Here is a 24,805-nt window from a genome sequence, read left to right as displayed (position 1 = left end):
CGACCTACGGTCGCCACGGGTTCTATTCCCACTCTATGGGTGTCGTGGACACCCACGAGTGGAAATAGTCCCTGTTGGTCGGCATGCCGACCATCGGGATAGTGGGGGTCGGGATGCTGGAGGAGGTCATGTGACCGTCGGTCTCCCGACCGTCGGTCACATGAATACCACCCTGTATGATAGATAGTTGCTGGCACTTACACAGGCGTAAACGACTTGCATATGCTACTTACTGCAATTACAGGCGACTCATGGTTGTATGCATCTACACCTACGACTTAGTGGGTGAGAATGGGGCTTTTGCAAGTGGAGTAAGTGTCCTCCATGGGAGTGCTGATGGAATTGTAGCCTATTCAGGGCTGAGCGTATCAGATCCATCTGATTTCAGTCCCATCTCCTGCACCATGCGTAGAACTGGTGTATATGCATGCTGATGGTGACACTTATTATCTCCATGTGATGGATGGGGAACGAGGCAGTCACATAGATGCGACCAACGCTAAATACAGATGGACATCTGCATTCAGATAAGATAAACAGGGAGCGCATGTACGTATAAAAATAACAATACATTTTAATGATACACTGGTAAAAGACTACAGAAATACAACATATATATGCATATATCAAATTATCAATTAGTATTACCACATTTGGAGAGGCGTGTGGTGTGAGCATAGGCAGTCTATATACAATCCGCTGTTTATAAGTACTCCAAAGCAATTGAATGGCTTGGTGCAGTATGCCAAAGTAATGTCCAATTTGGAGTGATGGATACTTGTTAAAAGATTGGTGCAGGCAGCGGACCTGTGGTAGCGGTGAGCGCGCGCTATGCTCACACCTCCCCACTGCCGTATGCTCACTCACCACTGGAGATATGCCGTCCTGCAGTGTCGGTTCACCTTATTGGACAGAGATAAAGTGGACGGAGATAAAGTACCAGGCAAACAGCTCCTAACTGCCATTTTTGAAACCAAGCCTGTGACATAACTGTTAGGAGCTGATTGGCTGGTACTTTATCTCCATCCACTTTATCTCCGTCCAAGGCTTAGTAAATAGACCCAAGCCTTATGATATTTTTTTGAAACTGAAATTCATTCTCCGTCTAATGAAAGGCAGCTGCCATAATAATGAAACAGGTTACACTGCCGCTATTTATGGCGGATTTTACTGGAGTCTGAGCATCTTTATGTTGTGACTTATATACTGCATACGGCCCCAGTTTCCCAATTCCGAACAGGATGGAACAACCAGATACAAAAAAATAATAAAAAAAATTACCAAACAACAAAACTAAAAAAACAAATGAAAGCAAAGCACACACTAGGGGGTACATTTACTAAGATGGGAGTTCTATTTAAGATGGGATGTTGCCCATAGCAACCAATCAGATTCTACTTCTCATTTATCTAGCACCTTCTAGAAGATAATACCTGGAATTTGATTGGTTGCTATGGGTAACAGCCCATCTTAAATAGAACTCCCATCTTAGCAAATTTACCCCCAGGACACTCACAGCTGTGCAGAGCATTTCAGAACATGCACATTGTGCATGAGACAGTGAACTGTCCACTCATGTTATTACATTGGTTATGACAAGCATAAGCGTTTCTATAATGGGTACACGGTGTGCGGTGCACCCCGGGCGCACACCTCACATCCTGCACCCATATATTATACTTACCCCTTCGGTGGCCACCCTGCACTGCAGACACAAATCACTTGGAAAATGCCTGCCGCAGCCAGTTCCGAGTGATTTGCGCGTGCACACTGGAGATGTCCCCGGGAACAAGGCATGGGCGCCATGTTCCCGGGGAATGCCAGAGTCTATTCGCTGCCAGGGAGGAGGGGACCCGCAATGGAGGCTGCACACGGGTGGTCTCCTCTCTTAAAATGCCCCTGATGACAAGGCTGCATGTCAGTGTCTCAGTTTCAGGAGGAAAATAGAGGGAAGAAGAGTTTTATAAGGGTAATTGAGTAAAATAGTCTCCTAAGATGCCGAGTATCAGGGGTTACCTGAAAACTTATACCCAGGGGGGTAAACAAACACCAATGGCCCATGACAAGTTTCTGGTCTTAACAGGTAGATTTACTGTAGGTATAAAAAAAGTGATGACATATGAAAGGGCGCGACCTTCATGCATGTGGAGAGTCTATCATTTTAGACAGTGTTAGGCCACATAGGAGCATATGTACTAAGCCTTGAACAGAGATAAAGTGGAGAGAGATAAAGTAACAGCCAATCGGCTCCTAACTGTCATATACCAGGCTGTGTTTGAAAAATGACAGGAAATGGTTGTAGGGTACATATGCCACTAAGGCGGGGTACACACTAGAGTGTTGTCGGGATGATTTGCCATATTGGAAAGACAACTCATCTGCATCGCCTACTGTGTACCAGTGATTGCGCACTTCCACGGGTTGCAGGCGGCATCTTCTGGTCAGCCCTGCAGCACGGCCAACCGGAAGATATCGCCTGCGAACATGTGCAGTGTACTGAAGGATGGAATAAGATGTCACGTCATCCTTCATTACATTGTGTAGTATAGTACGGGCAATCTGGCATGGTCCAGGACAAAGGGAATATTGGCCCCAACAACCATTACCCCAATTGCCCGTCACTCTAATGTGTACCCACATATCACCCTCAAATACACAGGCAGTACTGCACGTGGGATGCGGTGAAGATACCGGCTGTCGGGGTCCTGAAATCCCACCAGCCAGCATCCTGACTGTAAGTATAGTGGGTGCTATAGGGTTAGGGCCGATGTGTATGTGTGTGTGTGTGTGTGTGTGTGTGTGGGGGGGGGGGTATTTAGGTGCCACCTGGGGGAGGTTAGGGTTAGGCTGTGAAGAGGGGTGTGTTAGGGCTAGGCTGCGGGAAGGGGGTTAGGCACCACCAGTCAGAGGTTAGGTTTAGGTACTAAGGGGGGAGGGTTAGTGTTAGGCTGCAGGTAAAGGGGGGTGGGGGGTAGGTGAGAGGGGATAACATACTTACCTCGCCCCTGTCAGGATTTTACAGATCAAGATGCCAGCGTCGGTATTGTGACTGCCAGCATTCCTGTCCGCCGGTCAAACATACTGAACCCCTAGACGCAGCTCTCTCTTCACTAGCTGAGCAGTAACTAGAAGAAAGAACCTGGACAGAGTCGTGACTGGTAGGGACTGTGTACCAAAATCATCACTACCCTAGCAGATCAGGACAGTTGGCAGACTGCTTTCTCTTACCTGTTCTTGAAGTTTTCACCTCCTGATGCTGCTGAAGGTTAGCTGCTGCTTGTCTGGAACCTGCAATGTTCGGGCCCTGTTTGGAAAAAAGATATGTGAATGAAATGTGGGGAGACTAGCAATAGACCTTCTAGGCCTCCTTCCCACTAAGCAGCCCAACATTAACCTAATAGCAGCCATATTTAATATGATCTCCCTCCCTACTACTCACCGACATAACATCAGTAGTAATCACATTTAATAAATATTCCTATTTCCTCACACGGAGCCAACTTTTCCCCAATACTGTACAAATTCAGTAGACTTTATCTATCCCAAACAGCCCTGAGATTCAATATACAGTATAGCTCTCCTTCACCCAAACTTTGTGTCTCTCATTCAATTCAAAGCCCCAACTACCCAGCAATAAATGTATAGTCCCATTACCACACCTTAATGGAATATTCACTGACAAGATGCCACTATTTTATTAAATAAGACTCATTAATATAATAATAGTTCCCACCGTTAAATAATAAACACCCAAAAAATAAATGAAAAGCCCAGACCCCCATTGCATTAACATGATTAACCCATCCACACTTTTACATTAAACGTATAGCCCAGGCATGTCCAAACTGCGGCCCTCCAGCTGTTGAGAAACTACACATCCCAGCATGCCCTGACACAGCTTTAGCATTCTCTGACAGCAAAACTGTCAGGGCATGCTGGGATATGTAGTTTCACAACAGCTGGAGGGCCGCAGTTTGGACATGCCTGTATAGCCTCTCTCCCCTTCCCCACTACATGACATTATTTCCCCCCTATAAGCGTGAGAACAGGGCGTTCTGTTCTCTGTGACTGTCAGTCTTGACTGATCACTGGTTTGTTCCCAATTTTAAAGAGCAACAGAATATGTTGGTGCTTTATAAGTAATGGTAGAAATGGCAGCAGTGCACAATACAACAGAAGATGCAGCGGGATCAGTAGGATTTACTGACGATCGGGATGCCGACCATCAGTACACCGACAACGGCATCCCGATCGTCAGAATGCGGCAGTGGGGCGAGCGCAAAGAGTCTCCTTGCACGCTCGCTGCGCTCACCACGCTGCGGGCTCAGTGGCTCGCTGCACTCACCGCAGGCTGTATTCTCACTCTATGGGTGTCGTGGACACCCACAAGGGGGAATAGCCCCTGTTAGCTGGGATTCCGGCTGTCAGCATTGTCGGTGGTTGGGATCCCGGCGTCAGAATCCTGACCGCTGGGATCCCGACTGCTGGCAACTTAACTGCATACCGATGGAGCATATGTGACACTTAGAGAAGTTACACCTTACTTCCAAAAATGAATGATGTCTACAAAATAAGAACATTGTCCGACACTGGCGCCTCCCTGGTCACGTGTCCTTAAATAGTTCACATAATGCTTGATGGTCACTTAATTCAAGTAGAAACACCACAGATGCCACAGGTAGATCACGTCTATAGTTCTTTCAATGAAGCGTAATCACCTCCCATGTATCATCGGATGTAATATGTAAAATAAGAAAAGGAAATGCAATAGCGCAACACCTAAAATATACAAGATTTAATGTGAAATGACAAGAAATACTCAAATGAGTCATACTTTACACATAAAATCCCTAAAAGAGAATCCACCAGAGTCCCCACTGAATAAAGTGCACTGCACACCCACCAAATGCTCAGATGAATAATATAGCATCACACTGAAAGACTAGGTACAGTAGGAACATCTATCAGGTAGGTACTGCCAAGTGGTACTGCATGGTGTTCCCCGGTCATGTTTGGTGTGTTTAACAATAATTGTTCTTGCCCAGAAGCTCGGGTACTACACCTATTATATTTTTGCACATAGTAGTCAGACTGTAATCCCCATTGATAATAATGATGTCTACAGTCTGCAGCACTAACAAGACTTCTGTAGATTTCTCTGAAATCTCCTGCATTAAACTATAGGTACGAGTACATAGGGGTGTATTCAATTCAAGTCTGATTTCCTGGCTTGTCGGATTAACAGGAGTTTAAGGTCAAATCCAGATTCGACCTTTTCAATCATACTCCCGTTTATCCGACATGTCAGAAAATCCAACTTGTCGGAAAGCACGTGGCCGCCGATCTTCCCTATACCACGCAAATTCTATTTTCATGTTTCTTATCTCATATACTGTATATTAGTTCTGGTGATACTGTTCTGAGGCTGAGATGTATGTATTTCAAATTACTTTCATCAGTGGGCTGCTTTACTCAATAAACAGCAGGTCCCATAATCGTTTCTCTATATGCCCAGCTGTAGATTATTGCAGCAGCAAGGTGGTGTTATACTTATTACCTGTATAGGTTACGCAGCAAGGGACCTATTTATCATTAAATATTTGTGGGATATTCCCCAAAGACAGACGTTTTAGGGGGATACCTGCAAATACTGTATCTGCTGTAATCCCTTCATTTCCGACAGCAGCTAAGCCCCCTAGGTTTCTATGAGGGCTGCAAAACTGTCAGATTTACCAAGCTGGCCCTGGCAGATAATGAAATTTTTGGATGGATGTTGTACCACTGTACCCTACATATCCCAGAAAATACCAGGAAAGGGTTCCGAATGTTCAGCGCACATTTCAGCAGACCACGCATGCACAGCATGGCCCCAGCTCTCGAAGTAGAAGTGGAATGATTACTTTTGAGATAATTTCACCTCTTTACACATGGCAGGGATGGGCTCCTCTCAAAGCCCCATTCCCTGCGTGTGATTTTTAGTACATTTGGGGAAATGTTAAATTGTTATTGCCACAAAATAGCATTGATAAGAAATTCTAATTATTGGGTCAAAAACCTGATAATCAGTAAATATGTCACTAGAAGGCAAATCCCTTCTGTTAACATAATGGAGGCATCAGCACGGTAACCAAATTTCTACAGCCAAGTCGACACAGGAGGCTGTGTGTGGGGGCGTAGTAAGGCATAGGGAGCAGGATGCAACATAAGAGGGTACGGTCGTGGCGGCTGCGATTGTGTTATCATACCCCACCAGAGATTACTGCCATTGTACCGTGGGGGCGTGGCTATGATGGCATGATTGAGAATCACATCATCAGCAGAGGGACCAAATGAAGTGGGTGGCTAGAACCCTGCACCGGGAGACTTGTCTACTCTTCCTTGCGCCCAGTACCCAATTTTCTGGAGCATCCCAGCTGTTTTGGGAGAGTGGGCGAGTGTGGGCATTAGCAATCAGTAAAGGCAAGTGAAGAGGATGGAAAGTAGAAGGGGAGGGATGGAGAGGAGACAAGGGGCAGGTTTAGGGTCAGACAGCTCTACGTACGTCTCATGTACAGACAGCAGCTCAGCAGAACCGTTCTCCCGGATTCAGTATGATATCCCGATGGACGAGATGCCGGCGGTCAGAATACTGACAGCAGCATCCTGACCATCAGAATCCCGACAGTCCCTCAGAAACTACCTTAACCTTCCCTTGTGGGTGCCTAACCCTAACCTTCCCGACCATGCACCATAAACCCCATTCTAATCCCTAAACCTAACCTCCCCCTCCCCCCAGGGCAGTATACCAACATCCCTCACTCAGGATTTTGACACCAGTCCTGCACTGTCATTTGGGATTCCGGCATCTTTAAGCACAGGGCTAGTCCACCCCGCATGCCAGGCCCTTCCCCCACCACTCCCCGCAGACATGCAATAACATTGCAGCTACCCACCATGTTTTTGACAGCAGTGGCTGCGTGTGAAGTCATCTCACTGTGTGCACATGCACAGTGCGGCTGCTGCGCGTGCGCACACGGCATAGGGCTTCAGCCTACGATTGCTGCCGTGACCAGGCCTGAATTAGGCCCTATGTACAAACACTCCTCCTCTCATACATGCCAGTGTTACACTAGCAATACACCCACTCTCCTATCTTGCACAGCACAGTCAGACAGTAATGCCACACACAGTGCTCACAGCGCTACACTGTGGGCAGAGGAGAAGGGGAGGATGCAATGGGTACTGCAGCAGCGTTGAGGAGGGGATGGGGGAAGTAGCTGTCATGCAGAGGAAGGGGAGAATATTCAGCAGGACACGGTCTTCTCCCACCGTCCGGAGGAGGCAGCAGGGACTGTGCGTGCACTACAGAGAACATATAGGCAGCAGTACGCCTCCCATGCCCCTGTGCTACCTGGGTCTGTGGGCGGCTCTTTACAAGCAACCATTTCCCGGGTATCCTACCGCCATTCTAAACGTCTAATCACAGCACTGAGAGGACCAATCACAAGCATCTAAACAGACTGTGCCTTGGGATTGGTCAGTTCTGCTTTAACTCATGCCCCTCTGCATCCAGAGATTGGCTGTAGAGGGTGGAAAGCCCCAGCAGGGTGACGTTCCCCAAAGTGGCTTGGGTACATTCTGTGGTAACGCTGGGCTTTTGCCGGCTCCCAGGCTCCTCTGCACCGACCCCGCTCACACTGCGTGTCCCACCACCTCCCCTCACCCCCATTAGTGGCTGACCAGCACCTGGTACTCTGCACCAGGATCCCCCAACAGGCAGCTTCCTGACCTGAACTGGGGGGGGAGGGGGAGACACGGAAGCGGACACTGACCACGCCTACTGTGAACGGCTCGTGCACCCACTGTCTGCCACGCCCACCGTTCCAAGCCACGCCCAACGGTTTTCTTCAGCTGACAAGAGGCATCGTCTCCCGCCCCTAGGAGGGCTCTGTATGATGTATGTAAAGAGGGTGGAGTTACTAATTATTGGATGCGGATGTGTCACAGATACTGGGGCAGTTGTGACAATGAGTGGGATTGTTGTTATCACTCTCGGTGCTAATCTTACATGGATCTCCCCTTCTAACTGTCATTATTCAAACGCATGCCAGCAGCTGATTGGCTGGAGTAGCATCTAAGATCAGTAACCAGTGATAAGAAGGTTATCTCTCATTGGACCAAGGGGTATATTCAATTGAAGTCGAAAACTGCCATCTGTCGAAAAGACGGCAGTTTTCGACTTTTTAAGGTCGAATCCTGATTCGACCTATTCAATATTTTGCTAAATTTATCGACTTGTCGAAAAGCACATGGATCGGCGGAATAGCTGCCGATCCATGTGTTTATGTCGAAAACGGGGCCAAGTCCGACAGGTTTTGGCCCCCTTTTCGACAATCTCAGTCCGACATCAAAATAATGTCGGACTGAGATGTGGACCCAGAGGAGGCGGGGGGGGGGGGGGGGGGGGGGAGCCGCAGGGGCAGCCGGCGGGCATACAGGGAGATCAGCGCTACAGTAGCGCTGCAGCTGAATGTCACTCAGCTCTGCCACTAGACCTCACGGCAGCTTCCACCCGGCTGCTGGAGCTGGGTGGAAGCTGCCATGAGGTCGGATGGCTGAGTGACATCCTGCTGCAGCGCTACTCCGTAGCGCTGATCTCCCTGTATGCTACCCGGCTGTCCCCCCGCGGTTCGCCCCCCTTCTCCTCCTCTGCGTCCCATCTTAATTCAACTTGAAAAAGTCGAATTAAGATGGGACTGAATAGGGGTTGTCGGATCCATTCCGACAAATACATGTCGGAATGGATCAGACTTTGAATATACCCCTATATGTATTAAGCCTTAACAAGAGATAAATGTATGAAGCAGAGATAAGAGTGGAGAAGTGAGCCAGTGGAGAAGTTGTCCATGGCAACCAATCAGCTGGTCAGTATTATTTTATAGTATGCAGATTATAAATGTTACTTCAATGCTGATTGGTTGCCATGGGTAACTTCTCCACTGGCTCACTTCTCCACTCTTTCACGGCTTCATACAGAATTGGAGACGGGTAAAGAGTGATAAATGACCAGCCAATCAGCTTCCTAACTGCCATGTCACAGGCTGTGTTTGAAAAATGACAGGAGCTGATTGGCTTGTCATTTATCACTCCTTATGCGTCTCAACATTATCTCATGTTAAGGCTTAATACATCTGCCCCATTGTTACATCTGCCCCTGTATTTGATAAATAGGCCCCTGTGCCACGTACGTCAACAGGAGAAAATGTACTACTGAAGCTCCTTTATTATGGCAGTGTCTATAATTAGCGCTGACAGAGCCATTTGCTGATATTGTTTCTAGAGATGAGCGGGTTCGGTTTCTCTGAATCCGAACCCGCCCGAACTTCATGTTTTTTTACACGGGTCCGAGCGACTCGGATCTTCCCGCCTTGCTCGGTTAACCCGAGCGCGCCCGAACGTCATCATCACGCTGTCGGATTCTCGCGAGGCTCGGATTCTATCGCGAGACTCGGATTCTATATAAGGAGCCGCGCGTCGCGGCCATTTTCACACGTGCATTGAGATTGATAGGGAGAGGACGTGGCTGGCGTCCTCTCCGTTTAGAAATTAAAATAGATAGGAGAGTGAGAGTGAGACACTTCATTTACTTACTGGAGCTTAGGAGGAGTTATACTAGTGACTGATGACCAGTGACCTGACCACCAGTGCAGTTTTATAATTTATTATTATTTAATAATCCGTTCTGTTCTTGTTCTCTGCCTGAAAAAAACGATACACAGTGACTCAGTCACACTCACATACCATATCTGTGCTCAGCCCAGTGTGCTGCATCATCTATGTATAATATCTGACTGTGCTCACACAGCTTAATTGTGGGGGAGACTGGGGAGCAGTTATAGGTTATAGCAGGAGCCAGGAGTACATATTAAACAGTGCACACTTTTGCTGCCAGAGTGCCACTGCCAGTGTGACTGACCACTGACCACTGTGACCAGTGACCTGAACACACTGACCACCAGTATAGTATATTGTGATTGAATGTCTGCCTGAAAAAGTACACTCGTCGTGTGACTTGTGTGGTGTTTTTTTATTCTATAAAAATTAAAAAACTCATTCTGCTGACAGACAGTGTCCACTCCAGCAGGTCCGTCATTATATAATATATACCTGTCCGGCTGCAGTAGTGATATATATATATTTTTTATATCATTATTTATCATCCAGTCTACTAGCAGCAGACACAGTACGGTAGTTCACGGCTGTAGCTACCTCTGTGTCGGCACTCGGCAGTCCATCCATAATTGTATACCACCTACCCGTGGTTTTTTTTTCTTTCTTCTTTATACATACTACATCTCATTATCATCCAGTCTATATTAGCAGCAGACACAGTACAGTACGGTAGTCCACGGCTGTAGCTACCTCTGTGTCGGCACTCGGCAGTCCATCCATAATTGTATACCACCTACACGTGGTTTTTTTTTTCTTTCTTCTTTATACATACTACATCTCATTATCAACCAGTCTATATTAGCAGCAGACACAGTACGGTAGTTCACGGCTGTAGCTACCTCTGTGTCGGCACTCGGCAGTCCATCCATAATTGTATACCACCTACCCGTGGGTTTTTTTTTCTTTCTTCTTTATACATACTACATCTCATTATCATCCAGTCTATATTAGCAGCAGACACAGTACAGTACGGTAGTCCACGGCTGTAGCTACCTCTGTGTCGGCACTCGGCAGTCCATCCATAATTGTATACCACCTACCCGTGGTTTTTTTTTTCTTTCTTCTTTATACATACTACATCTCATTATCAACCAGTCTATATTAGCAGCAGACACAGTACGGTAGTTCACGGCTGTAGCTACCTCTGTGTCGGCACTCGCAGTCCATCCATAATTGTATACCACCTACCCGTGGTTTTTTCTTTCTTTCTTTTTTATACATACTACATCTCATTATCAACCAGTCTATATTAGCAGCAGACACAGTACAGTACGGTAGTCCACGGCTGTAGCTACCTCTGTGTCGGCACTCGGCAGTCCATCCATAATTGTATACCACCTACCCGTGTTTTTTTTTTTTTCTTCTTTATACATACTACATCTCATTATCATCCAGTCTATATTAGCAGCAGACACAGTACAGTACGGTAGTCCACGGCTGTAGCTACCTCTGTGTCGGCACTCGGCAGTCCATCCATAATTGTATACCACCTACCCGTGGTTTTTTTTTTCTTTCTTCTTTATACATACTACATCTCATTATCATCCAGTCTATATTAGCAGCAGACACAGTACAGTACGGTAGTCCACGGCTGTAGCTACCTCTGTGTCGGCACTCGGCAGTCCATCCATAATTGTATACCACCTACCCGTGGTTTTTTCTTTCTTTCTTCTTTATACATACTACATCTCATTATCAACCAGTCTATATTAGCAGCAGACACAGTACAGTACGGTAGTCCACGGCTGTAGCTACCTCTGTGTCGGCACTCGGCAGTCCATCCATAATTGTATACCACCTACCCGTGGTTTTTTTTTTCTTTCTTCTTTATACATACTACATCTCATTATCATCCAGTCTATATTAGCAGCAGACACAGTACAGTACGGTAGTCCACGGCTGTAGCTACCTCTGTGTCGGCACTCGGCAGTCCATCCATAATTGTATACCACCTACCCGTGGTTTTTTTTTTCTTTCTTCTTTATACATACTACATCTCATTATCAACCAGTCTATATTAGCAGCAGACACAGTACAGTACGGTAGTCCACGGCTGTAGCTACCTCTGTGTCGGCACTCGGCAGTCCATCCATAATTGTATACCACCTACCCGTGGTTTTTTTTTTCTTTCTTCTTTATACATACTACATCTCATTATCAACCAGTCTATATTAGCAGCAGACACAGTACAGTACAGTAGTCCACGGCTGTAGCTACCTCTGTGTCGGCACTCGGCAGTCCATCCATAATTGTATACCACCTACCCGTGGTTTTTTTTTTCTTTCTTCTTTATACATACTACATCTCATTATCAACCAGTCTATATTAGCAGCAGACACAGTACAGTACGGTAGTCCACGGCTGTAGCTACCTCTGTGTCGGCACTCGGCAGTCCATCCATAAGTATACTAGTATCCATCCATCTCCATTGTTTACCTGAGGTGCCTTTTAGTTGTGCCTATTAAAATATGGAGAACAAAAATGTTGAGGTTCCAAAATTAGGGAAAGATCAAGATCCACTTCCACCTCGTGCTGAAGCTGCTGCCACTAGTCATGGCCGAGACGATGAAATGCCAGCAACGTCGTCTGCCAAGGCCGATGCCCAATGTCATAGTACAGAGCATGTCAAATCCAAAACACCAAATATCAGTAAAAAAAGGACTCCAAAACCTAAAATAAAATTGTCGGAGGTGAAGCGTAAACTTGCCAATATGCCATTTACCACACGGAGTGGCAAGGAACGGCTGAGGCCCTGGCCTATGTTCATAGCTAGTGGTTCAGCTTCACATGAGGATGGAAGCACTCAGCCTCTCGCTAGAAAACTGAAAAGACTTAAGCTGGCAAAAGCACCGCAAAGAACTGTGCGTTCTTCGAAATCCCAAATCCACAAGGAGAGTCCAATTGTGTCGGTTGCGATGCCTGACCTTCCCAACACTGGACGTGAAGAGCATGCGCCTTCCACCATTTGCACGCCCCCTACAAGTGCTGGAAGGAGCACCCGCAGTCCAGTTCCTGATAGTCAGATTGAAGATGTCAGTGTTGAAGTACACCAGGATGAGGAGGATATGGGTGTTGCTGGCGCTGGGGAGGAAATTGACCAGGAGGATTCTGATGGTGAGGTGGTTTGTTTAAGTCAGGCACCCGGGGAGACACCTGTTGTCCGTGGGAGGAATATGGCCGTTGACATGCCTGGTGAAAATACCAAAAAAATCAGCTCTTCAGTGTGGAGGTATTTCAACAGAAAAGCGGACAACAGGTGTCAAGCCGTGTGTTGCCTTTGTCAAGCTGTAATAAGTAGGGGTAAGGACGTTAACCACCTCGGAACATCCTCCCTTATACGTCACCTGCAGCGCATTCATAATAAGTCAGTGACAAGTTCAAAAACTTTGGGCGACAGCGGAAGCAGTCCACTGACCAGTAAATCCCTTCCTCTTGTAACCAAGCTCACGCAAACCACCCCACCAACTCCCTCAGTGTCAATTTCCTCCTTCCCGAGGAATGCCAATAGTCCTGCAGGCCATGTCACTGTCAATTCTGACGAGTCCTCTCCTGCCTGGGATTCCTCCGATGCATCCTTGCGTGTAACGCCTACTGCTGCTGGCGCTGCTGTTGTTGCTGCTGGGAGTCGATGGTCATCCCAGAGGGGAAGTCGTAAGCCCACTTGTACTACTTCCAGTAAGCAATTGACTGTCCAACAGTCCTTTGCGAGGAAGATGAAATATCACAGCAGTCATCCTGCTGCAAAGCGGATAACTGAGGCCTTGACAACTATGTTGGTGTTAGACGTGCGTCCGGTATCCGCCGTTAGTTCACAGGGAACTAGACAATTTATTGAGGCAGTGTGCCCCCGTTACCAAATACCATCTAGGTTCCACTTCTCTAGGCAGGCGATACCGAGAATGTACACGGACGTCAGAAAAAGACTCACCAGTGTCCTAAAAAATGCAGTTGTACCCAATGTCCACTTAACCACGGACATGTGGACAAGTGGAGCAGGGCAGGGTCTGGACTATATGACTGTGACAGCCCACTGGGTAGATGTATGGACTCCCGCCGCAAGAACAGCAGCGGCGGCACCAGTAGCAGCATCTCGCAAACGCCAACTCTTTCCTAGGCAGGCTACGCTTTGTATCACCGCTTTCCAGAATACGCACACAGCTGAAAACCTCTTACGGCAACTGAGGAAGATCATCGCGGAATGGCTTACCCCAATTGGACTCTCCTGTGGATTTGTGGCATCGGACAACGCCAGCAATATTGTGTGTGCATTAAATATGGGCAAATTCCAGCACGTCCCATGTTTTGCACATACCTTGAATTTGGTGGTGCAGAATTTTTTTAAAAACGACAGGGGCGTGCAAGAGATGCTGTCGGTGGCCAGAAGAATTGCGGGACACTTTCGGCGTACAGGCACCACGTACAGAAGACTGGAGCACCACCAAAAACTACTGAACCTGCCCTGCCATCATCTGAAGCAAGAAGTGGTAACGAGGTGGAATTCAACCCTCTATATGCTTCAGAGGTTGGAGGAGCAGCAAAAGGCCATTCAAGCCTATACAATTGAGCACGATATAGGAGGTGGAATGCACCTGTCTCAAGTGCAGTGGAGAATGATTTCAACGTTGTGCAAGGTTCTGATGCCCTTTGAACTTGCCACACGTGAAGTCAGTTCAGACACTGCCAGCCTGAGTCAGGTCATTCCCCTCATCAGGCTTTTGCAGAAGAAGCTGGAGACATTGAAGGAGGAGCTAACACGGAGCGATTCCGCTAGGCATGTGGGACTTGTGGATGGAGCCCTTGATTCGCTTAACAAGGATTCACGGGTGGTCAATCTGTTGAAATCAGAGCACTACATTTTGGCCACCGTGCTCGATCCTAGATTTAAAGCCTACCTTGGATCTCTCTTTCCGGCAGACACAAGTCTGCTGGGGTTGAAAGACCTGCTGGTGAGAAAATTGTCAAGTCAAGCGGAACGCGACCTGTCAACATCTCCTCCTTCACATTCTCCCGCAACTGGGGGTGCGAGGAAAAGGCTCAGAATTCCGAGCCCACCCGCTGGCGGTGATGCAGGGCAGTCTGGAGCGACTGCTGATGCTGACATCTGGTCCGGACTGAAGGACCTGACAACGATTACGGACATGTCGTCTACTGTCACTGCATATGATTCTCTCACCATTGAAAGAATGGTGGAGGATTATATGAGTGACCGCATCCAAGTAGGCACGTCACACAGTCCGTACTTATACTGGCAGGAAAAAGAGGCAATTTGGAGGCCCTTGCACAAACTGGCTTTATTCTACCTAAGTTGCCCTCCCACAAGTGTGTACTCCGAAAGAGTGTTTAGTGCCGCCGCTCACCTTGTCAGCAATCGGCGTACGAGGTTACATCCAGAAAATGTGGAGAAGATGATGTTCATTAAAATGAATTATAATCAATTCCTCCGTGGAGACATTGACCAGCAGCAATTGCCTCCACAAAGTACACAGGGAGCTGAGATGGTGGATTCCAGTGGGGACGAATTGATAATCTGTGAGGAGGGGGATGAACACGGTGATATATCGGAGGATGATGATGAGGTGGACATCTTGCCTCTGTAGAGCCAGTTTGTGCAAGGAGAGATTAATTGCTTCTTTTTTGGTGGGTGTCCAAACCAACCCGTCATTTCAGTCACAGTCGTGTGGCAGACCCTGTCACTGAAATGATGGGTTGGTTAAAGTGTGCATGTCCTGTTTATACAACATAAGGGTGGGTGGGAGGGCCCAAGGACAATTCCATCTTGCACCTCTTTTTTCTTTAATTTTTCTTTGCGTCATGTGCTGTTTGGGGAGGGTTTTTTGGAAGGGACATCCTGCGTGACACTGCAGTGCCACTCCTAGATGGGCCCGGTGTTTGTGTCGGCCACTAGGGTCGCTTATCTTACTCACACAGCTACCTCATTGCGCCTCTTTTTTTCTTTGCGTCATGTGCTGTTTGGGGAGGGTTTTTTGAAAGGGACATCCTGCGTGACACTGCAGTGACACTCCTAGATGGGCCCGGTGTTTGTGTCGGCCACTAGGGTCGCTTATCTTACTCACACAGCTACCTCATTGCGCCTCTTTTTTTCTTTGCGTCATGTGCTGTTTGGGGAGGGTTTTTTGGAAGGGACATCCTGCGTGACACTGCAGTGACACTCCTAGATGGGCCCGGTGTTTGTGTCGGCCACTAGGGTCGCTTATCTTACTCACACAGCTACCTCATTGCACCTCTTTTTTTCTCTGCGTCATGTGCTGTTTGGGGAGGGTTTTTTGGAAGGGACATCCTGCGTGACACTGCAGTGACACTCCTAGATGGGCCCGGTGTTTGTGTCGGCCACTAGGGTCGCTTAGCTTAGTCATCCAGCGACCTAGGTGCAAATTTTAGGACTAAAAATAATATTGTGAGGTGTGAGGTATTCAGAATAGACTGAAAATGAGTGTAAATTATGGTTTTTGAGGTTAATAATACTTTGGGATCAAAATGACCCCCAAATTCTATGATTTAAGCTGTTTTTTAGTGTTTTTTGAAAAAAACACCCGAATCCAAAACACACCCGAATCCGACAAAAAAAATTCGGTGAGGTTTTGCCAAAACGCGGTCGAACCCAAAACACGGCCGCGGAACCGAACCCAAAACCAAAACACAAAACCCGAAAAATTTCCGGCGCTCATCTCTAAATTTGTTTCTCCATGCGTTTATAAGTGTCAGAAAGGAGCAGCCTTATAGAGTGAGACGCTTCTAGTGTGCATGCATGTACATGTATACACTTATATACACAAGATAATACCTAGGCAGGAGCCGTACTGGCTTCATGCTGTAATATTGCTTATACATATATATCTGGGGTCTGTGCATTGCTGCTGTCTCCTGGAGACAGAGAGACTTGAAGTAAATAGAAACATTCATCTGCACACTATAATTAATGATTATAAACAGATTAGGCTTCCAGCAGTCTCCACTGTACACTGGTGTGAGTACTAACAAAAGCTTTCCTCTTATTAGGGCCGTTACCCGCTCAGCCGCCACACTCCATGATGCCACCCCTCAGTGTCTCTCCACAGTATTCAAAGTGCTTGGTTAATGTGGTTAGGCTGGGAGAACACTCACCGGGGCGCAGCAGTTTCTGTGTGGTGTATCAGCACTGAATGACGAGGCTTCTGGCGTATGCTATTTGGCTAAGGCCTGAGTGGAACATGGATATGTGGAGTGTGATAAATAATTGCAGAACATGCAGACAGCCTAGTGTACTGTAGTAATCGTCTGGCCTTCACACTTGTCATGTCTTCTGTTGGTACTTTCCCCCAGGCTTGTGTTGCACCATATACTTTCGGTGAACCAGTCCCAATTCTTGAACCAAACCATTTATTAGTTGCCCAAATGGTTTCCTAGTGTAATCCACATTCCTGCGTCCTTTACCACATCTAGCTAACATCTCGTTCCGTCGTTCGTTTCACTGCACCAGTTCTTACGAGATATCTTCTGCTTGGCCGTGCTGCAGGGCCGACCAGAAGATGTCGCCAGCGACCAGCGGGATTGGGCAATAGGTGATGTAGATGATTTGTCATTCCAATACAGCAAATTGTCCTGACAGCGCTCTAGTGTGTAGCATTAAAGTGTGCTATGGTTACTGCTTTTTATTTTTGTACACTTATCATGTCTTCAGAAATTTTGCTTACTGTGTGGCTAAACTGTATATAAATCTATAAATAGTCTAGTGATGTGCACCGGAAATTTTTCGGGTTTTGTGTTTTGGTTTTGGATTCGTTTCCGCGGCCGTGTTTTGGATTCGGACGCGTTTTGGCAAAACCTCACCGAAATTTTTTTGTCGGATTCGGGTGTTTTTTTCAAAAAACCCTAAAAAACAGCTTAAATCATAGAATTTGGGAGTCATTTTGATCCCATAGTATTATTAACCTCAATAACCATAATTTCCACTCATTTCCAGTCTATTCTGAACACCTCACACCTCACAATATTATTTTTAGTCCTAAAATTTGCACAGAGGTCGCTGGATGGCTAAGCTAAGCGACACAAGTGGCCGACACAAACACCTGGCCCATCTAGGAGTGGCACTGCAGTGTCAGGCAGGATGGCACTTCAAAAAAATTGTCCCCAAACAGCACATGATGCAAAGAAAAAAAGAGGCGCACCAAGGTCGCTGTGTGACTAAGCTAAGCGACACAAGTGGCCGACACAAACACCTGGCCCATCTAGGAGTGGCACTGCAGTGTCAGACAGGATGGCACTTCAAAAAAATAGTCCCCAAACAGCACATGATGCAAAGAAAAAAAGAGGCGCACCAAGGTCGCTGTGTGACTAAGCTAAGCAACACAAGTGGCTGACACAAACACCTGGCCCATCCAGGAGTGGCACTGCAGTGTCAGACAGGATGCACTTCAAAAAAATTGTCCCCAAACAGCACATGATGCAAAGAAAAAAAGAGGCGCACCAAGGTCGCTGTGTGACTAAGCTAAGCGACACAAGTGGCCGACACAAACACCTGGCCCATCTAGGAGTGGCACTGCAGTGTCAGACAGGATGGCACTTAAAAAAATAGTCCCCAAACAGCACATGATGCAAAGAAAAAAAGAGGCGCACCAAGGTCGCTGTGTGACTAAGCTAAGCGACACAAGTGGCCGACACAAACACCTGGCCCATCTAGGAGTGGCACTGCAGTGTCAGATAGGATGGAACTTAAAAAAATAGTCCCCAAACAGCACATGATGCAAAGAAAAAAAGAGGCACACCAAGGTCGCTGTGTGACTAAGCTAAGCGACACAAGTAGCCGACACAAACACCTGGCCCATCTAGGAGTGGCACAGTTCTTTGCTGTGCTTTTGACATCTTAACTCTTTTAAGTTTTCTAGCAGGAGGATGAGTGCTTCCATCCTCAGGTGAAGCTGAACCACTAGCCTTGAACATAGGCCAGGGCCTCAGCCGTTCCTTGCCACTCCGTTTCGTAAATGGCACATTGGCAAGTTTACTCTTCTCCTCAGATGAGCTTTATTTTTTTGGATTTAACATGCTCTCTACTATGACATTGGGCATCGGCCTTGGCAGACGACGTTGATGGCATTTCATCGTCTCGGCCATGACTAGTGGCAGCAGCTTCAGCACGAGGTGGAAGTGGATCTTGATCTTTCCCTATTTTACCCTCCACATTTTTGTTCTCCATTTTTTAATGTGTGGAATTATATGCCAGTAATATATCAATAGCAATGGCCTACTACTATATATACTGCGCACAACTGAAATGCACCACAGGTATGGATGGATAGTATACTTGATGACACAGAGGTAGGTAGAGCAGTGGCCTACTGTACCGTACTGCTATATATATTATATACTGGTGGTCAGCGAACTGTGCAAAACTTAAATGCACCACAGGTATGGATGGATATAGTATACTTGACGACACAGAGGTAGGTACAGCAGTGGCCTACTGTACCGTAATGCTATATATTATATACTGGTGGTCAGCAAACTGTGCAAAATTTAAATGCACCACAGGTATGGATGGATGGTATACTTGACGACACAGAGGTAGGTACAGCAGTGGCCTACTGTACCGTAATGCTATATATTATATACTGGTGGTCAGCAAACTGTGCAAAACTTAAATGCACCACAGGTATGGATGGATAGTATACTTGACGACACAGAGGTAGGTACAGCAGTGGCCTACTGTACCGTAATGCTATATATTATATACTGGTGGTCAGCAAACTGTGCAAAACTTAAATGCACCACAGGTATGGATGGATAGTATACTTGACGACACAGAGGTAGGTACAGCAGTGGCCTTCTGTACCGTACTCCTATATATTATATACTGGTGGTCAGCAAAATTATGCACTGTACTCCTACTATATACTACAATGCAGCACAGATATGGAGTGTTTTTCAGGCAGACAACGTATACTGGTGGTCACTGGTCAGCAAAACTCTGCACTGTACTCCTCCTATATAATATACTGGTGGTCCCCAGTCCCCACAATTAAGCAGTGTGAGCACAGATATATGCAGCACACTGAGCGCAGATATGGAGTGTTTTTCAGGCAGACAACGTATACTGGTGGTCACTGTCAGCAAAACTCTGCACTGTACTCCTCCTATATAATACAGCTGCTCCCCAGTCCCCACAATTAAGCAGTGTGAGCACAGATATATGCAGCACACTGAGCACAGATAAGGAGCATTTTTCAGGCAGAGAACGGTTAAAACTGGTGGTCACTGATCAGCAAAACTCTGCACTGTACTCCTCCTATATTATACAGATGCTCCCCAGTCCCCACAATTAAGCAATAAGCACAATCAACAATAAACGGAGAGGACGCCAGCCACGTCCTCTCCCTAACATTTCCAATGCACGAGTGAAAATGGCGGCGACGCGCGGCTGCTTATATAGAATCCGAATCTCGCGAGAATCCGTCAGCGGGATGATGACGTTCGGGCGCGCTTGGGTTAACCGAGCCATACGGGAGAATCTGTTATATCTCCTGCATTTCCTTTCTAATGAATGGCCAGTTACTTCATTTCTACATAAGTAGGTGAAAATGTTCATTTTATGCACTCTTGCAACATGGTCAAGTACAAAGGTACAAAGAGATATTTATGCAGCTGTGTGTGTGTGTGTGTGTGTGTGTGTGTTTGTGTGTGTATATATATATATATATATATATATATGAGCACTTGCATGTTAAATATAGGAGGATATCCAATTAGCCCCGGTAATTTACCAGGGCTAACTATCCTGACGGGGGCTATCCTATTACCCCTGATAAGCCAGCACGAGCGGTGGCTTATCGGGGTTTACCTGATGGCGCAGTGATGCTCTTCGGGCTCCCCCTGTCAAATTGGCGCTCCCGCGTCATGTGACCACTGCTGGGGACGGAGAAGAGGGGGGGATGCGGTCATAGCGCTGCCCCGGCTTCTCCGACGGCGGTCACTGCGCTGGAGCCCTGAGTGGCAGCTTCCGGATTCCTGCAATCCCAGCCTGCTGCTTCTGCAGCGGACATAGGACCCTGCAGGTTGTCCCGGTCATCAGGGATTTTGTGAGGCAGGCGAAACCAAATTCCCAGAAACAGCCCTGTTTTCGTGCAAAAACTGGCTGATACTACCGAAAACACACAGGTTTCACTGAATCTGTGTTTTCAGGAGAAAGGGCTTTTTTTTTTTTTTTTTTTACAGGAGATCAATCTGGATAGCCTGTATAAAAAAATTGCTGAAACATCGGGAAAAATCGCTAAATATTTACATTTTTTGCACCCTATGTTTTACCGGGGCTAATAGGATATCCACCCATAGACTGTAAGCTCCAATAGGGCAGTCACTAGTATGATTTACATACATTCTCATTACAGCATTCCATAAATTGGTGTTTGGTGCGGATTATCAACACTGCAGATGAACGCGGACTTGATAAACTGTGGCTTAGTAAATCTAACCCTGAGTGTGTGTGTGTGTGTGTGTGTGTGTGTGCGCTTGTGTGTTAGGAATTTTAGACTTTATGCTTCAATATATGAATGACAGGTATTCTTTTTACAGCTCTATGGGGGTCATTCAGACCTGATCGCTTGCTAGCAGTTTTTTGCAGCGCTGCAATCAGATAGTCGCCGCCTACAGGGGAGTGTATTTTAGCTGTGCAAGTGTGCGAACGTATGTGCAGCCGAGTGGTACAACTAAACTTTGTGCAGTTTCTGAGTTGCCCAGAACTTACTCAGCTGCTGCGATCACTTCAGCCTGTCCGGGGCCGGAATTGACATCAGACACCCACCCTGCAAACGGTTGTACGCGCCTGTGTTTTTCCAAACACTCCCAGAAAATGGTCAGTTGACACCCACAAACGCCTTCTTCCTGTCAATCTCCTTGCGATCGGCTGTGCGAATGGATTCCTTGTAAAACCCATTGCACTGCAACGATCCGCTTTGTACCCGTGCGACGCGCCTGTGCATTGCAGTGCATACGCATTTCTGACCTGATCGCAGCGCTGCAAAAAAAGCTAGCGTGCGATCAGGTCTGAATGACCCCCTATGTAAATTGGTGTTGGAATGGCCTTTTTTGTTTACCCTGTTTGTCTCCTTTGTTATAGTGTGAAATAACCATGCCAACATGGAGAAGTGCAATGAGAGATGTATGAAACTCACGGCTGTGTGTCTGAGCGCTTGTCTGTAGTTACATTTAGACTGTAAGCTCCAATGGGGGAGGGACTTTTATATTTATATGTTCATGTTTACAGATATTTTACTGTATATATAAGAATAAAAAACAGAGCACTTGATGATTATGTGTGCACAATACCTGAAAAGTAATAGGTTAATCATTTGTTTACAGCTCTTTTGTGAGCATATAAATTGGGAATCCACTGTTGAAATGATTAAACATTAGTTTCTATATATTGCTGTGATGGATGAGTGTGAGCATAATTGGTACATTGTAATAAACTTTCCCTCAAATTGTACCTGTAGTTTCTGTGTATTACTCCCAACTTCACAGGCAAGTGTTATGGTGGCGGTGAGTGGCTCCTGGCTGGTTATGTTGAGCGGCTCCCAGGCGACTGTGATGAGACTGCTCCCGGCTGGCTGCGGCGGGCAGCTCCCCGCCGGCTATGACAGGCGGGCTGGCTGTGACGAGTGGCTTTCAGGCTTTTGTGATGAGACATTCTGAACATATCCTAAACATAAGGAAATGTTTTATTTGTGTACTATTTATTTCTGGAGCAGCTTTTAATTAACCCCCCATTTACAGCGCAGTCAATTATTGTTTTCAGATATTTTATATAATGTATGTTATATTTTATATATTTTTATATCTTTGGCTTGGTTTATTTAAGTCTCAGGCTGGGTAGACATCAGGCTGTTAGACAATCAGGCTGATGGCCAGGCTGAATTCCCGTTGGCCTGGACCATGCCAGATTGCCCGTACACACTAGATGATGTAATGATGGATGGAACAACATCTTGCGATATCTTCTGGCCGTGCTGCAGGGCTGACCAGAAGATGTCATCTGCAACCCACGGGATTGCGCATTAGTGAGTACTAGAGATGAGCGGGTTCGGTTTCTCTGAATCCGAACCCGCCAGAACTTCATGTTTTTTTTCACGGGTCCGAGCGACTCGGATCTTCCTGCCTTGCTCGGTTAACCCGAGCGCGCCCGAACGTCATCATGACGCTGTCGGATTCTCGCGAGGCTCGGATTCTATCGCGAGACTCGGATTCTATATAAGGAGCCGCGCGTCGCCGCCATTTTCACACGTGCATTGAGATTGATAGGGAGAGGACGTGGCTGGCGTCCTCTCCGTTTAGAATAGATTAGAGAGACACTTGATTTACTAATTTTGGGGAGCATTAGGAGTACTCAGTACAGTGCAGAGTTTTGCTGATAGTGACCACCAGTTTTATTTATAATCCGTTCTCTGCCTGAAAAAAGCGATACACAGCACACAGTGACTCAGTCACATACCATATCTGTGTGCACTGCTCAGGCTCAGGCCAGTGTGCTGCATCATCTATTATCTATATATAATATTATATATATCTGTCTGACTGCTCAGCTCACACAGCTTATAATTGTGGGGGAGACTGGGGAGCACTACTGCAGTGCCAGTTATAGGTTATAGCAGGAGCCAGGAGTACATAATATATTATATAGTGAGTGACCACCAGACACACAGTGCAGTTTATTTAATATATCCGTTCTCTGCCTGAAAAAAGCGATACACACAGTGACTCAGTCAGTCACATACCATATCTGTGTGCACTGCTCAGGCTCAGGCCAGTGTGCTGCATCATCTATATAATATATATTATATATCTGTCTGACTGCTCAGCTCACACAGCTTATAATTGTGGGGGAGACTGGGGAGCACTACTGCAGTGCCAGTTATAGGTTATAGCAGGAGCCAGGAGTACATAATATTATATTAAACAGTGCACACTTTTGCTGCAGGAGTGCCACTGCCAGTGTGACTAGTGACCAGTGACCTGACCACCAGTATATATAATATTAGTAGTATACTATCTCTTTATCAACCAGTCTATATTAGCAGCAGACACAGTACAGTGCGGTAGTTCACGGCTGTGGCTACCTCTGTGTCGGCACTCGGCAGCCCGTCCATAATTGTATATACCACCTAACCGTGTTTTTTTTTTCTTTCTTTATACATACATACTAGTTACGAGTATACTATCTCTTTATCAACCAGTCTATATATTAGCAGCAGACACAGTACAGTGCGGTAGTTCACGGCTGTGGCTACCTCTGTGTCGGCACTCGGCAGCCCGTCCATAATTGTATATACCACCTAACCGTGGTTTTTTTTTCTTTCTTTATACATACATACTAGTTACGAGTATACTATCTCTTTATCAACCAGTCTATATATTAGCAGCAGACACAGTACAGTGCGGTAGTTCACGGCTGTGGCTACCTCTGTGTCGGCACTCGGCAGCCCGTCCATAATTGTATATACCACCTAACCGTGGTTTTTTTTTCTTTCTTTATACATACATACTAGTTACGAGTATACTATCTCTTTATCAACCAGTCTATATATTAGCAGCAGACACAGTACAGTGCGGTAGTTCACGGCTGTGGCTACCTCTGTGTCGGCACTCGGCAGCCCGTCCATAATTGTATATACCACCTAACAGTGGTTTTTTTTTTCTTTCTTTATACATACATACTAGTTACGAGTATACTATCTCTTTATCAACCAGTCTATATATTAGCAGCAGACACAGTACAGTGCGGTAGTTCACGGCTGTGGCTACCTCTGTGTCGGCACTCGGCAGCCCGTCCATAATTGTATATACCACCTAACCGTGGTTTTTTTTTCTTTCTTTATACATACATACTAGTTACGAGTATACTATCTCTTTATCAACCAGTCTATATATTAGCAGCAGACACAGTACAGTGCGGTAGTTCACGGCTGTGGCTACCTCTGTGTCGGCACTCGGCAGCCCGTCCATAATTGTATATACCACCTAACCGTGGTTTTTTTTTCTTTCTTTATACATACATACTAGTTACGAGTATACTATCTCTTTATCAACCAGTCTATATATTAGCAGCAGA

This window comes from Pseudophryne corroboree, chromosome 10 (assembly GCF_028390025.1).
Source record: "Pseudophryne corroboree isolate aPseCor3 chromosome 10, aPseCor3.hap2, whole genome shotgun sequence".
Lineage (NCBI taxonomy): Eukaryota > Metazoa > Chordata > Amphibia > Anura > Myobatrachidae > Pseudophryne > Pseudophryne corroboree.
Note: the sequence above shows the minus strand (reverse complement) of the source record.